This window comes from Lathamus discolor, chromosome 5 (genome assembly GCF_037157495.1).
Source record: "Lathamus discolor isolate bLatDis1 chromosome 5, bLatDis1.hap1, whole genome shotgun sequence".
Taxonomy (NCBI): domain Eukaryota; kingdom Metazoa; phylum Chordata; class Aves; order Psittaciformes; family Psittacidae; genus Lathamus; species Lathamus discolor.
In genome coordinates this window covers 23,512,804-23,527,530 of record NC_088888.1, presented here as the reverse complement: position 1 = coordinate 23,527,530, position 14,727 = coordinate 23,512,804, and the positions used below count along the sequence as shown (strand labels likewise).

The 14,727-nt window shown below is 44.5% G+C and overlaps 1 long non-coding RNA gene across 2 annotated transcripts; it reads left to right on the top strand.

Annotated features, from left to right (window-relative positions):
* Positions 1 to 5,773: 5,773 nt before the first annotated feature.
* On the top strand, positions 5,774 to 14,504 carry LOC136014915 (uncharacterized). Of its 2 annotated transcripts, none has more exons than XR_010612963.1 (3): positions 5,774 to 5,994; positions 10,985 to 11,110; positions 11,684 to 14,504. It is a non-coding gene; the product is annotated as an uncharacterized LOC136014915 (long non-coding RNA). The 2 variants fall into 2 exon arrangements; XR_010612964.1 differs by having other exon boundaries at positions 5,775 to 5,994; positions 10,985 to 11,080.
* The last annotated feature ends 223 nt before the right edge of the window (positions 14,505 to 14,727 follow it).

Genomic DNA, 14,727 nt, shown 5'->3' with positions numbered 1-14,727 from the left:
AAGAGCCAGGCCAAAATGTTCCTGCTCATCATCGTCAGCGCACAGCGAGCTTTGCAACTCTGCAACACACATTGCTGTCACTCCTCCCTTTCCTGCCTGAAAGACCAGTTGAATCCAACATCTCTGTGCCAGCTCTCTGCTGAGCAGCAACAGAGAGAGTAGAGCAGCAATGTTTAGACTGTGCTAAAACAGCAGAAGAGCCTTGCGAAAAACCTCCTGCTGGTCATCTATAGCACACAGTGAGCTTTGCAACTGTGACACAAACATTGCTGTCACTCTTCACTCTTTCTCCAAAAAGACCTTTTGAATACAACCTCTCCAGTGCACGCTCTCTGTGAGCTGCAGCAAGAGTAAGTAGAGCAGGAACGTTTAGACACTGCTGAAAGAGCAGAAAAGCCAGGACAAAATGTTCCTACAGATCATCTTCAGCGCACAGCGAGCTTTGCAACTCTGCAACATACATTGCTGTCCCTCCTCCATTTCCTGCCTGAAAGACCAATTGAATCCAACATCTCTGTGCTCTCTCTCTGCTGAGCAGCAACAGAGAGAGTAGAGCAGCAATGTTTAGACTGTGCTAAAACAGCAGAAGAGCCTTGCAAAAAAGCTCCTGCTGATCATGTTTAGCACACCGTTAGCTTTGCAACTGTGACACAAACATTGCTGTCACTCCTCACTTTATCTCCTAAAAGTGCATTTGAATCCAACGTTTCAGGGGCCCACTCTCCTTTCAAGAGCAGTTGTGACAGGGGAGCACGAAGCGCTTGACCTCTAATCCCACAGCCGATGGGCCAGCAGGGAAACTCCGGCTGGGCATCTTCAGCGCACAGTGAGCTTTGAAACTGTGTCACACACATTGCTGTCACCCCTCACTTTCCTACCTGAAAGTCCAATTGAATCCTACAACTCCTGTGCTTGCTCTTTGTCAGCAGCAGCAGAATATAGCAGTTACGTTTGGTCTCTGCTGAAACAGCAGAAGAGACATGCACAAAGTTCCTGCTGATCATCTTCAGCACACAGTGAGCTTTGCAACTGTGACACACACATTACTGTCACTGGTCACTTTATCTCCTAAAAGTCCATTTGAATGCAACCTTTCCAGTGCCCGCTCTCTCTGAGCAGCAGCAGAGTGAGTAGAGCAGGAACGTTTAGACTCTGCTGAAAGAGCAGAAGAGCCAGGCCAAAATGTTCCTGCTGATCATCGTCAGCGCACAGCGAGCTTTGCAACTCTGCAACACACATTGCTGTCACTCCTCCCTTTCCTGCCTGAAAGACCAGTTGAATCCAACATCTCTGTGCCAGCTCTCTGCTGAGCAGCAACAGAGAGAGTAGAACAGCAATGTTTAGACTGTGCTAAAACAGCAGAAGAGCCTTGCGAAAAACCTCCTGCTGGTCATCTATAGCACACAGTGAGCTTTGCAACTGTGACACAAACATTGCTGTCACTCTTCACTCTTTCTCCAAAAAGACCGTTTGAATACAACCTCTCCAGTGCACGCTCTCTGTGAGCTGCAGCAAGAGTAAGTAGAGCAGGAACGTTTAGACACTGCTGAAAGAGCAGAAAAGCCAGGACAAAATGTTCCTACAGATCATCTTCAGCGCACAGCGAGCTTTGCAACTCTGCAACATACATTGCTGTCTCTCCTCCCTTTCCTGCCTGAAAGACCAATTGAATCCAACATCTCTGTGCTCTCTCTCTGCTGAGCAGCAACAGAGAGAGTAGAGCAGCAATGTTTAGACTGTGCTAAAACAGCAGAAGAGCCTTGCAAAAAAGCTCCTGCTGATCATGTTTAGCACACAGTTAGCTTTGCAACTGTGACACAAACATTGCTGTCACTCCTCACTTTATCTCCTAAAAGTGCATTTGAATCCAACGTTTCAGGGGCCCACTCTCCTTTCAAGAGCAGTTGTGACAGGGGAGCACGAAGCGCTTGACCTCTAATCCCACAGCCGATGGGCCAGCAGGGAAACTCCGGCTGGGCATCTTCAGCGCACAGTGAGCTTTGAAACTGTGTCACACACATTGCTGTCACCCCTCACTTTCCTACCTGAAAGTCCTATTGAATCCTACAACTCCTGTGCTTGCTCTTTGTCAGCAGCAGCAGAATATAGCAGTTACGTTTGGTCTCTGCTGAAACAGCAGAAGAGACATGCACAAAGTTCCTGCTGATCATCTTCAGCACACAGTGAGCTTTGCAACTGTGACACACACATTACTCTCACTGGTCACTTTATCTCCTAAAAGTCCATTTGAATGCAACCTTTCCAGTGCCCGCTCTCTCTGAGCAGCAGCAGAGTGAGTAGAGCAGGAACGTTTAGACTCTGCTGAAAGAGCAGAAGAGCCCGGCCAAAATGTTCCTGCTGATCATCGTCAGCGCACAGCGAGCTTTGCAACTCTGCAACACACATTGCTGTCACTCCTCCCTTTCCTGCCTGAAAGACCAGTTGAATCCAACATCTCTGTGCCAGCTCTCTGCTGAGCAGCAACAGAGAGAGTAGAACAGCAATGTTTAGACTGTGCTAAAACAGCAGAAGAGCCTTGCGAAAAACCTCCTGCTGGTCATCTATAGCACACAGTGAGCTTTGCAACTGTGACACAAACATTGCTGTCACTCTTCACTCTTTCTCCAAAAAGACCGTTTGAATACAACCTCTCCAGTGCACGCTCTCTGTGAGCTGCAGCAAGAGTAAGTAGAGCAGGAACGTTTAGACACTGCTGAAAGAGCAGAAAAGCCAGGACAAAATGTTCCTACAGATCATCTTCAGCGCACAGCGAGCTTTGCAACTCTGCAACATACATTGCTGTCACTCCTCCCTTTCCTGCCTGAAAGACCAATTGAATCCAACATCTCTGTGCTCTCTCTCTGCTGAGCAGCAACAGAGAGAGTAGAGCAGCAATGTTTAGACTGTGCTAAAACAGCAGAAGAGCCTTGCGAAAAAGCTCCTGCTGATCATGTTTAGCACACAGTTAGCTTTGCAACTGTGACACAAACATTGCTGTCACTCCTCACTTTATCTCCTAAAAGTGCATTTGAATCCAACGTTTCGGGTGCCCTCTCTCCTTTCAAGAGCAGTTGTGACAGGGGAGCACGAAGCGCTTGACCTCTAATCCCACAGCCGATGGGCCAGCAGGGAAACTCCGGCTGGGCATCTTCAGCGCACAGTGAGCTTTGAAACTGTGTCACACACATTGCTGTCACCCCTCACTTTCCTACCTGAAAGTCCAATTGAATCCTACAACTCCTGTGCTTGCTCTTTGTCAGCAGCAGCAGAATATAGCAGTTACGTTTGGTCTCTGCTGAAACAGCAGAAGAGACATGCACAAAGTTCCTGCTGATCATCTTCAGCACACAGTGAGCTTTGCAACTGTGACACACACATTACTCTCACTGGTCACTTTATCTCCTAAAAGTCCATTTGAATGCAACCTTTCCAGTGCCCGCTCTCTCTGAGCAGCAGCAGAGTGAGTAGAGCAGGAACGTTTAGACTCTGCTGAAAGAGCAGAAGAGCCAGGCCAAAATGTTCCTGCTCATCATCGTCAGCGCACAGCGAGCTTTGCAACTCTGCAACACACATTGCTGTCACTCCTCCCTTTCCTGCCTGAAAGACCAGTTGAATCCAACATCTCTGTGCCAGCTCTCTGCTGAGCAGCAACAGAGAGAGTAGAACAGCAATGTTTAGACTGTGCTAAAACAGCAGAAGAGCCTTGCGAAAAACCTCCTGCTGGTCATCTATAGCACACAGTGAGCTTTGCAACTGTGACACAAACATTGCTGTCACTCTTCACTCTTTCTCCAAAAAGACCGTTTGAATACAACCTCTCCAGTGCACGCTCTCTGTGAGCTGCAGCAAGAGTAAGTAGAGCAGGAACGTTTAGACACTGCTGAAAGAGCAGAAAAGCCAGGACAAAATGTTCCTACAGATCATCTTCAGCGCACAGCGAGCTTTGCAACTCTGCAACATACATTGCTGTCACTCCTCCCTTTCCTGCCTGAAAGACCAATTGAATCCAACATCTCTGTGCTCTCTCTCTGCTGAGCAGCAACAGAGAGAGTAGAGCAGCAATGTTTAGACTGTGCTAAAACAGCAGAAGAGCCTTGCGAAAAAGCTCCTGCTGATCATGTTTAGCACACAGTTAGCTTTGCAACTGTGACACAAACATTGCTGTCACTCCTCACTTTATCTCCTAAAAGTGCATTTGAATCCAACGTTTCGGGTGCCCTCTCTCCTTTCAAGAGCAGTTGTGACAGGGGAGCACGAAGCGCTTGACCTCTAATCCCACAGCCGATGGGCCAGCAGGGAAACTCCGGCTGGGCATCTTCAGCGCACAGTGAGCTTTGAAACTGTGTCACACACATTGCTGTCACCCCTCACTTTCCTACCTGAAAGTCCAATTGAATCCTACAACTCCTGTGCTTGCTCTTTGTCAGCAGCAGCAGAATATAGCAGTTACGTTTTCCTTTTGGTGACCATTCCTCCCTCGCAGCGGCTGTATCTTTAGGTAGACATCAGCAACAAATTGCAGAGGAGTGAAGTTTTTCCACATCTCACGTAATGAACCGGGTAAGATCTGGGTCTGTGGAGAATCCCAGAGAGTTTGCGAGATTCCTAGTACTCTGAGTAAATGTATTGTTCATGTGAAGGACAAGAAAGGCACACGGGAAGGGGTGACTTTCTTTCACATCCATCCCTCTCCCTTCTGATCCAGAACAACTTGCAAAGCCCTGACTTGCTTTGCAAGGCTGCTGGGCCATTAGGTGAGCCCCAATTACACAACCGACTCCTTGGGAACCCCCAAACTCGATGCTGAACTCTTCCAAGTCCTTCTACCCCTTCCAGCAAGGCTCTCCTGCCATGTCCCCTTGGTCACTTGCACCTGAGGCTGGCTGTGTTCCCACCAGCACCTCTGAGGACTCACTCCATCCATCAGCTGATCCCAGTTCAGTGTCCAGGTGATGCTGTTTAAATCAGGGCAGGCTCCAGCCTGTAAAACCTGGGGTGGGGAAAGGCAGTGTTCCTTTTCTCAGCCAGATCAGCTCTTATAGGAGTAGGTGTGGAGAGGACAGCTGTGTGTGTTTCCTTTCGGAAGGAAGAGCAGCAGCAACTCAGCCTGGAAAAGGGTATGGTCTTTGCTGTGGTTGTTACCTTGTGTTAGAGCCCCATGTTGTTGTTGTTGTTGACTGACTGGTGTGGGAAGGTTACTTGGGCAGCTTGTGGAATGACACAATGGTTTTGGCTGGAAGAGGCCTTAAAGCTCCATCTCCCCTCTGGCAGGTTAAAGCTGTGAGAAACTATAGACTAGGGTATTGTTTATTAAGATTTATGTTAAGCCCAATGTAAAGGTTAGGCAAACAGCCACCAGACACAGCTTACACAAGATAAGATAACCACAATCGCTTACACCAACTAAACCATTGCATAAGAGACCGCTTATGCAAACATAAGATAACTGCAAGATGCTCCAGGAACTGGCAGAAATAAGACGAACAACTCCATATAAGGACATAGGAGTAGAGGGGTCAACTATGGGACAAAAGAGGAAGACTTCTTACTTCGGCCTCAACGACCATCAGGAGGCAGAAAACGACCCCCTAACAACAGCTGAAGCATGCGCAGAGTACCTCCACTACTTCATGAACACGGAAGTAAAGATGTATAAAAAGGGACTGTTTGAACTGCTCAGGGCGGCAGTTGGCGGAGCGCAGACTCCCCTGTCGTCCAGTGCTGTTTTGCTCATATTCTACTTGCTATAATTAATAAAATTTTAATTGGATTATGATCCGTTGTGGTCTCAATTTATAACAATTTTCTGGTGCCGTGACTCGGATAAGGCTTTGGTCCTCCGGGGAGGCGCCCCGCGACATTTCGCGGCCCCGCGACCAACGACTTGCCCCAACCTTACTGACGAACCTAAATTCTAGAATAATGAGCAAAGGAGAAACCGGTAAAATCCCATAAAATTCTGTGCACGGGAGTCCGGACGAAGATGCAGGACGCGTAAGTATATTGCGAAATTATTCGCAGAGCGAAATTGTTCACGGCGAAATTGTTCGCGGGTTTGCCGTTCGGGCGGGATTGGATTTCCTGGAATATAACGAGTGAGAGGTTCGATATACTGAACCAAGCGAGTGTGGACCCTTAAGTACTGTGTTTCCCATCTCCCGCGAGGGACTGGGCCAGGAACAAGGGGGAGCGAGTGAGTGTATGTTTGTGGATATTCCAGAAGATGGGGGCGAAGGGCAGCAAGCCTTCGACTCCCATGGGAAGGGTACCCATTGTACCTAAGAATACCCCTCTGGCATGTATCTTAGACAATTGGAGATATTTCCCTGGAACCCTAGGGAAAGATAAGCAAAAAATGATAGAATATTGTACTAGGATATGGGGAGGGAAGAAGATTTCTAAAAATGTCTTTTGGCCAGTCTATGGGTCAGAAGAAGATTGGGTAAGACAGCAATTAAACCTCTGGGTTAATAATAAAAAACCCCTTAACCCTGAGGAGAGTCAATATGCGGAAGTGTGGCTAGAAAGACCGGGAGCTAGACTTTACCCGCTGAATGAGATAAAAACTAAACAAAAGAAAAAGAAGGAAGAGTTAGATGAAACCCTTCTAACCCCCCCTCCTTACATTCCTCCTCCTGCTCCCACAGCCCCTCCAGAGGTCCCCAGAGCATCCACTCCCCCACCAGAGTCGGAACAAGAGTGTTCCCCTCCTCCTAGACGCGTAACTAGAAGTCAAAAAGGGGCAGCCCAGATGTACCCTCTAAGGGAAATACCCATGGGGGGACCTCAGCCTGTGATCGGATATATTTCCGTACCCTTAAATCCGGCTGATCTATGAGATTTTAAAAGAACCGAGATGGGAAACTTAATAGAGGACCCACTCGGGGTGGCAGAAAGATTAGATCAATTTTTGGGACCAAACCTTTATAGTTGGGATGAGATGCAATCTATCCTTGGTCAATTATTTAATACTGAGGAAAGAGATATGATTAGACGAGCAGGAATGAGACTGTGGGATGCTCAACATGCCCAGGGACCTCAAGCAGATATTAAATGGCCACTCCAAAGACCTAATTGGGATAATCAGGATCCAGTGCATAGAACTCATATGCAGGACCTGAGAACTATAGTAATTCAGGGAATTAGAGAAGCAGTACCCCGTGGCCAGAATATCAATAAAGCATTTAATGAGATGCAAAAGAAAGACGAAAACCCTACTGAGTGGCTGGAACGACTGAGGAAAGCCCTTCAGCTGTACTCTGGAGTAAATCCAGACGACCCTTTAGGGCAAGCGCTCCTAAAAACCCAGTTTGTGGCAAAATCATGGGAAGATATCAGAAAGAAGATTGAAAAGTTAGAAGACTGGCAGAATAGAGGGTTGGATGAATTACTGAGAGAAGCTCAGAAAGTCTACGTAAGGCGGGAAGAAGAGAGCAGCAAGCGACAAGTAAAAATGATGGTAGCAGCGGTCAGAGAGGATCGCAGAGGGCGAACTAGTGAACATAAATCTGCTGGAGCGAAACAAGGGAATGTAGTAGTACAGAAGAAACAGAGATGTTGTTTTTACTGTGGAAAGAAGGGACATATAAAGAAGAATTGCAGAGAAAGTATCAGGGATGAGGAAATATTGAAGACGGAATAGGAGAGTCAGGGGCCCTATATCTTAGGGGACCGGAGTCATCATGAGCCCTTGATAAAATTAAAAATAGGTCCCTATAAACAAGAGTTCACCTTTTTAGTAGACACTGGGGCTGAGAAATCAACTATTAAGCAAATACCTGAGGGATGTAAAGTTTCCCCTGAAAAAGTACAAGTAATTGGGGCAAAAGGAGAACCCTTTAAAGTAAGCAAAATCAAAAATGTGGTATTCGAAACAGAAAATAAATTTGGAATGGGTGAACTCTTGCTCGTCCCTGAAGCAGAATTTAATCTGTTAGGACGAGATTTAATTGCTGAATTGCAATTAGAAATTAAAGTAAAAAATCAAGAGATAACAGTGTCTGCTTATCCTTTGACCGTGGATGATCAAAAACAAATTAACCCCGATGTCTGGTACTCTCCGGACACAATTAGTAGACTGGAAATTCTACCGATTAAAATCCAAATTTCCGAACCCCACATACCTGTGAGGGTAAGGCAATATCCCATATCCCTAGAAGGACGGAGAGGATTAAAGCCAGAAATTGATCAATTGTTAGCACAAGGAATCTTAGAGCCTTGTATGTCACCCTTTAACACCCCCATTTTGCCTGTAAAGAAACCAAATGGGAAATATCGGCTCGTACATGATTTAAGGGAAATAAACAAAAGAACTATCACCCGGTTCCCTGTAGTAGCAAATCCATACACACTGCTAAGCAAACTAGGACCCCATAACTCCTGGTATAGTGTGGCTGATTTAAAGGATGCCTTTTGGGCCTGTCCACTGGCAGAAGAATGCCGTGATTATTTTGCCTTTGAATGGGAAGACATAGAGACAGGCCGTAGACAGCAATTGAGATGGACCGTGCTTCCCCAAGGGTTCACTGAGTCCCCTAATCTGTTTGGACAGGCCCTGGAAGAGCTCTTAAAAGAATACCAGGTACAAACGGGAAACGTGCTGTTACAGTATGTAGATGATCTGCTCATAGCAGGGAATAATAAGGAGGATGTAAGAAAAGAAAGCATTTGACTTCTAAACTTTCTTGCACAAAAGGGCCTACGGGTATCACAAGAAAAGTTACAATTTGTGGAGGAAAAAGTGAAATATTTGGGACATTATTTGTTTAACGGCCAGAAGATATTGGATCCAGAGCGCATTAAAGGAATTTTGGAATTACCTATGCCTGTCACTAAGAGACAAATTCGGCAGGCATTAGGGCTATTTGGGTATTGTAGGCAATGGATAGAAAATTATAGCTTTAAAGTTAAATTCTTATATGAACAACTGTCTCAAGACAAAATACCCAAGTGGACCCCTCAGGATCAAGAGCAGTTTGTCAGTCCCAAAAGAGAGCTAAGTCAAGCACCGGTTTTAAGCCTACCAGATTTAAAGCGGCCATTCCATTTATTTGTTAACATACACGAAGGAATGGCATTTGGAGTATTAACTCAGGAATGGGCCGGACAGAAGAAACTGGTGGCATACCTATCAAAGCTGTTGGACCCTGTGAGCAGGGGTTGGCCGAGTTGTTTACAAATCATTGTTGCTGCTGCAGTATTACTTGAGGAAACGAATCGCCTTACCTTTAATGGAGAAGTTGTCTTATATGCGCCTCATAACATCAGGGGAGTGTTACAACAAAAAGCAGAAAAATGGCTTACAGATAGCCGATTATTAAAGTATGAGGGAATACTTATAGAATCCCCTAAACTATCTTTGAAAACTATTGGAGCAGTTAACCCCGCTGAATTTTTGTACCCAGGAGAAGGTAATGAACTATTGCACAATTGTTTTCAAACAATTGAACAACAAACACGGATTAGGCCAGACTTAGAAGAAGAACTACAATGTGGAGAAGTATTATTTATAGATGGGTCATCACGAATAGTGGAAGGTAAACGATTGTCTGGATATGCCATCGTTAAGTTGGAAAAAGGAGAACTTAAGACAATAGAATCAGGCCTCCTGAGTGCCAGCTGGTCGGCTCAAGCCTGTGAGCTGTATGCATTGTGGAAAGCATTAGCGTCACTGAAGGGAAAGGATGGAACTATATATACAGACTCACGCTATGCGTTCGGAGTAGTACACACCACTAGGAAAGAGGGTTTGTTAACTCACAGGGAAAAGAACTGATACACCCGGAATTAATTCGGCGAGTTCTGGGGGCATTGAAAATGCCGAATAAAATAGCAGTCGTACATATAAAGGGACACCAGCGAGGTACAAGTTATCAAGTTAGGGGAAATAATGCAGCTGATAACAGAAGCAAAACGAGTGGCAGGCAATTATAGTATGATTTTGACTATGCAACAAGTACCTGTTAGTAAAAATTTGATTTTGAGTCTGCAGAAAAGGAAAAACTAGAACGAATGGGAGCTAAGGAACAAGATGGGAAGTACATATTGCCAGATGGGAGAGAAGTCTTGCCGAAGGGCATAGCACTCGAAATATTTTCAAAAATACACAGTAAAACACACTGGGGAACCCAGGCATTAGTTGATCATTTCAATCAACAATTTGCCTGTATAGGCGTATATAACATAGCAAAGACAGTCACGGCAGCCTGTGAGACCTGTCAAAAGGTTAATAGAAGCAACGTGAGGCAAAAACCTCTTGGAGGACGTTCCCCAGCATACAGACCTTTCTCACACATACAAGTGGATTTTACTGAACTACCTAGGGTAGGGCGTTACAAATATTTATTAGTAATGGTGGATCATTTAACACATTATGTTGAGGCTTTTCCTACCTCCAGGGCAACTGCTAACCAAGTTACTAAAGTATTACTTGAACACATTATACCTCGATATGGAGTACCTGAAGTAATCGACTCGGACAGAGGAACACACTTTGTGTCAAAAATTGTTAGAGATTTAACAGAAAGCTTGGGTATTAAGTGGGAATACCATACACCATGGCATCCACAAAGTTCGGGAAAAGTTGAAAGAATGAATGGAGAAATTAAAACTATTTTGACTAAATTAATGATAGAAACCAAATTATCATAGATTAAGTGCCTACCCATGGCACTATTAATTCTCAGAACTAGACCCCGAGCAGATGTAGGAATATCAGCGTTTGAAATGGTGTATGGAATGTCTTATAGAATTGAAAGTCCACAAACAAATGTTTTAATTCGAGACCGTGTGATTAATGAATATGTTTCACAATTAGCAGAACACCGTAACAAGCTTTGGGAACATGGACTGATTGTGCAACGACCCCCGTTGGACTTAAAAATTCACAGAGTTAAACCTGGGGATTGGATATTGATTAAAGTGTGGAAGGAAGAAACCCTAAAAACCAACTGGGAGGGACCTTATCTTGTTTTGCTTACAACAGAAACAGCTGTCCGAACTGCTGAGCGTGGATGGACTCATGCCAGTCGCATTAAAGGCCCAGTGACGAGACCCCACTGGAAAGTAATCAGTACTCCAGGTGACACCAAGATAACCCTGAAAAGATAACGTAATGATAGAGACTTTATTTGATTATTTTGCTACATTACCTTTTGGTATAAAGTGTGTATTGCTGTTTATATTTGCTATAATAATTTCTTTTTCTATTATATATGGAAGCGTACAAACTGTGTTAAAGGAAATTGCTAAACTTATGCAACCACACAATAGTGAATATAAGAAGATATGCTAATGTAAATAATATACGTACTCTAGATATACGAATTAGGTGTAATAATTTGAATTGCAATTGTTATCCATTTGCTTGTTTTAGGTGTAAGGTATGTCAGGATAAATGGTGGACACACTGTGAATGTGGATGCCCTCCAATAGGAGTTTGCACACAGTGTTGGAAAATCCAAAGAACTCTCACTGAGTGGAAATTAGAACAATTAGAGTCTGAACAAGAAGAAAAAAAAAAAAAATTATATGGAATCCCATGAGTGGTGGGAAATTTTTGCCAAAGGAATAAACCCTCAATATTATTGTTACCACTCCAATGAACCAGTCCCCTTTATAGCCGAAATTTTGATTATAAAGTGTAGAAGGGAAGTACTAACTGTGTCTTGCTTTGCCCCATTAGTTAAGGCTGCAAAGTGGGAAGCCTATGTAAACAGGCATAAAGCCCGAAACAGCTGTTCCCCTGAAGAATTCCCTTGCTGCCGAGAAGATGGTACACCCCGTGGCTGGAAGCAACCGAGTCGACGGGCGAGGCAGAGGAGGAACAAACTGTGGAGAAAAGAACCAGAACAATGGGACGCAAAAGCAGCAATGGCCGAACTTCCCCAGGACTGGTAAAAATATACTTAAATTAGCAAAATTGACAGACACCCTTTTTCCTGGTATACCGTTAGTTTTGTTATTGATGATAACACAAGCAAATGGAAACCCTCATGAACCTGTGGCCTGGAAATTATATAATTTACCAGGGTCAAAATTAATTCAAACTCAGATCGGTCCAGGGAAGTGGAATTTCTCCGTGCATCTATATTCCCTGATACCTATAGAACAGGACTCCCCTGTTTTTACCCCAGATCTAGCAAAGCTTCAGGCCCAATGCAAGGCATTTTATATATGTCCAGCAAGTAACCCTGGCAGAAGTTATTGTAATTATCCAGGTCATTTTTACGGTGGCTATTGGGGTTGTGAGACTATTGCTTCAAATTGGAAAACGCGGGGAGATAAATATATAGATGTAACTTGGGGACCCCCGGGCTGCACTCCCCCAAAGCATAATTTTGATGGACACCCTAAAATACCCTGTGGCAGCGTGTCCTGTACCAGAATTGAAATCAATATAAAAGAACCCCAAGATGACACATGGTTAGTTGGCCGTATCTGGGGAATTAGATATTGGGAATCAGGAGCGGATAGGGGAAGTTACTTTAGAATAGTTAAAGAAAAGCTTCCTTATGATCCCTTACCAATAGGACCAAATCTGGTCCTGAATCCACCCACTTTCTCTGAAGAAAAGGTTGCCCCCGCAAGTGTCGCACCCACTTCTCCAGACTCCCTTTCGGAAACAACTAATAACATTGTATCCAGGGATCTAAAGCTGGTTTTTCCCACTTCTCCAAACTCCCTTTCGGAAACAACTAATGACATTGTATCCAGGGATCTAAAGTTGTCAGAATCCAAAGACCCCTTATGGAGTCTAATGCAAGCCTCTTATCGTGCCCTTAATGAAAGCAAACCAAATTTAACTGAGGAATGTTGGTTATGTTATAATGTTAGGCCACCATATTTTGAGGCAATTGGAAAACAAGGTAGGATTCAATGGTCTAATGGTTCAAACCCACAAGAATGCCCATGGAATGACCAGAGAAACCATACGCAAGGAATTACTATTCAATCAGTAACAGGTCAAGGAAAATGTATAGGTACAGTGCCCAAAAAGTATCAGCCTCTGTGCAACCGAACAGTCACTATAGAAAAACGCACTATAGAGAAACACAAGAATAAAAATGACAAATGGGCTATTCCGACACCAGGAGCTAAATGGGTTTGTTCAGACATTGGAGTAACGCCTTGCCTATCCCTAAACGTGTTTGATCAATCTCAGTTTTGCGTACAGGTGATTATTGTTCCTCGTCTAATCTATCACACCTCTGAGAAGGTGTTAGGCCACTTTGAAGGAGATCTGAATAGACAAAAACGAGAGCCAATTACAGTGGTAACCTTAGCTACACTGCTGATAGCGGGCGGAGTTGGAACAGGTACAGGCATAGCCTCCCTAGTAAAAGGTCAAGAATTACAAAGTTTGCAGATGGCTGTAGATGCAGATTTAGCAAAAATAGAACAATCTATCAAAAATTTAGCCACTTCAGTAAAGTCTTTATCAGAAGTAGTACTACAAAATAGAAGAGGATTAGATCTATTGCTCTTAAAATAAGGAGGGTTATGTGTAGCTCTCAATGAAGAATGTTGCTCTTTTGCTGACCATACGGGAGTAGTCCAGGACACCATGTCTGAACTCCGGAAAAGGTTAGATCAACGTAAGAAAGATCATGAGGCGGGCAGGTCATGGTATGAAAACTGGTTTAATATTTCACCTTGGCTAACCACTTTGTTGTCTGCTTTAGCAGGACCGCTTATTATATTGGTTTTGGGACTTATATTTGGGCCTTGTATATTACGCTATATTTTACACTTTATTAGAGAACGGTTCGACATAGCTAAACTGCTTATTTGAACTACGAGATCTGGGGCAAAATATAAGAGTGTATCCATTAATGAGGATGAAGATTATTGTGAATGCGTTATGCCACGTGAAAGTTATGCCTATTGTAATTGTGAGGTATTACCTTGTGAGTGTTATGGTAAATGTTGGGATTGTGGAAAAAGGTTTGCTTGCAGTACCGAGAATGAAAGCAGCGTCTAATAAACAATAATAGGATAAAAGAAAAAGGGGGGATTGTGAGAAACTATAGACTAGGGTATTGTTTATTAAGATTTATGTTAAGCCCAATGTAAAGGTTAGGCAAACAGCCACCAGACACAGCTTACACAAGATAAGATAACCACAATCGCTTACACCAACTAAACCAGAGACCGCTTATGCAAACATAAGATAACTGCAAGATGCTCCAGGAACTGGCAGAAATAAGACGAACAACTCCATATAAGGCCATAGGAGTAGAGGGGTCAACTATGGGACAAAAGAGGAAGACTTCTTACTTCGGCCTCAACGACCATCAGGAGGCAGAAAACGACCCCCTAACAACAGCTGAAGCATGCGCAGAGTACCTCCACTACTTCATGAACACTGAAGTAAAGACGTATGAAAAGGGACTGTTTGAACTGCTCAGGGCGGCAGTTGGCGGAGCGCAGACTCCCCTGTCGTCCAGCGCTGTTTTGCTCATATTCTACTTGCTATAATTAATAAAATTTTAATTGGATTATGATCCGTTGTGGTCTCAATTTATAACAAAGCCATTCCCCCTTGTCCAAAGCCCCTCTCCAGGTTCCCTGGAGCTGCTCTCAGGTCTCCCCTTAGGGAGCCTTCTTCCCCCAGGCTGACCCAGCCCAGCTCTCTCAGCCTGGCTGCAGGGCAGAGCTGCTCCAGCCCCTGCAGCGCCAGGGATGGGGCAGCCGCAGTTTCCCGGGGCAGCCCGTGCCAGTGCTTCA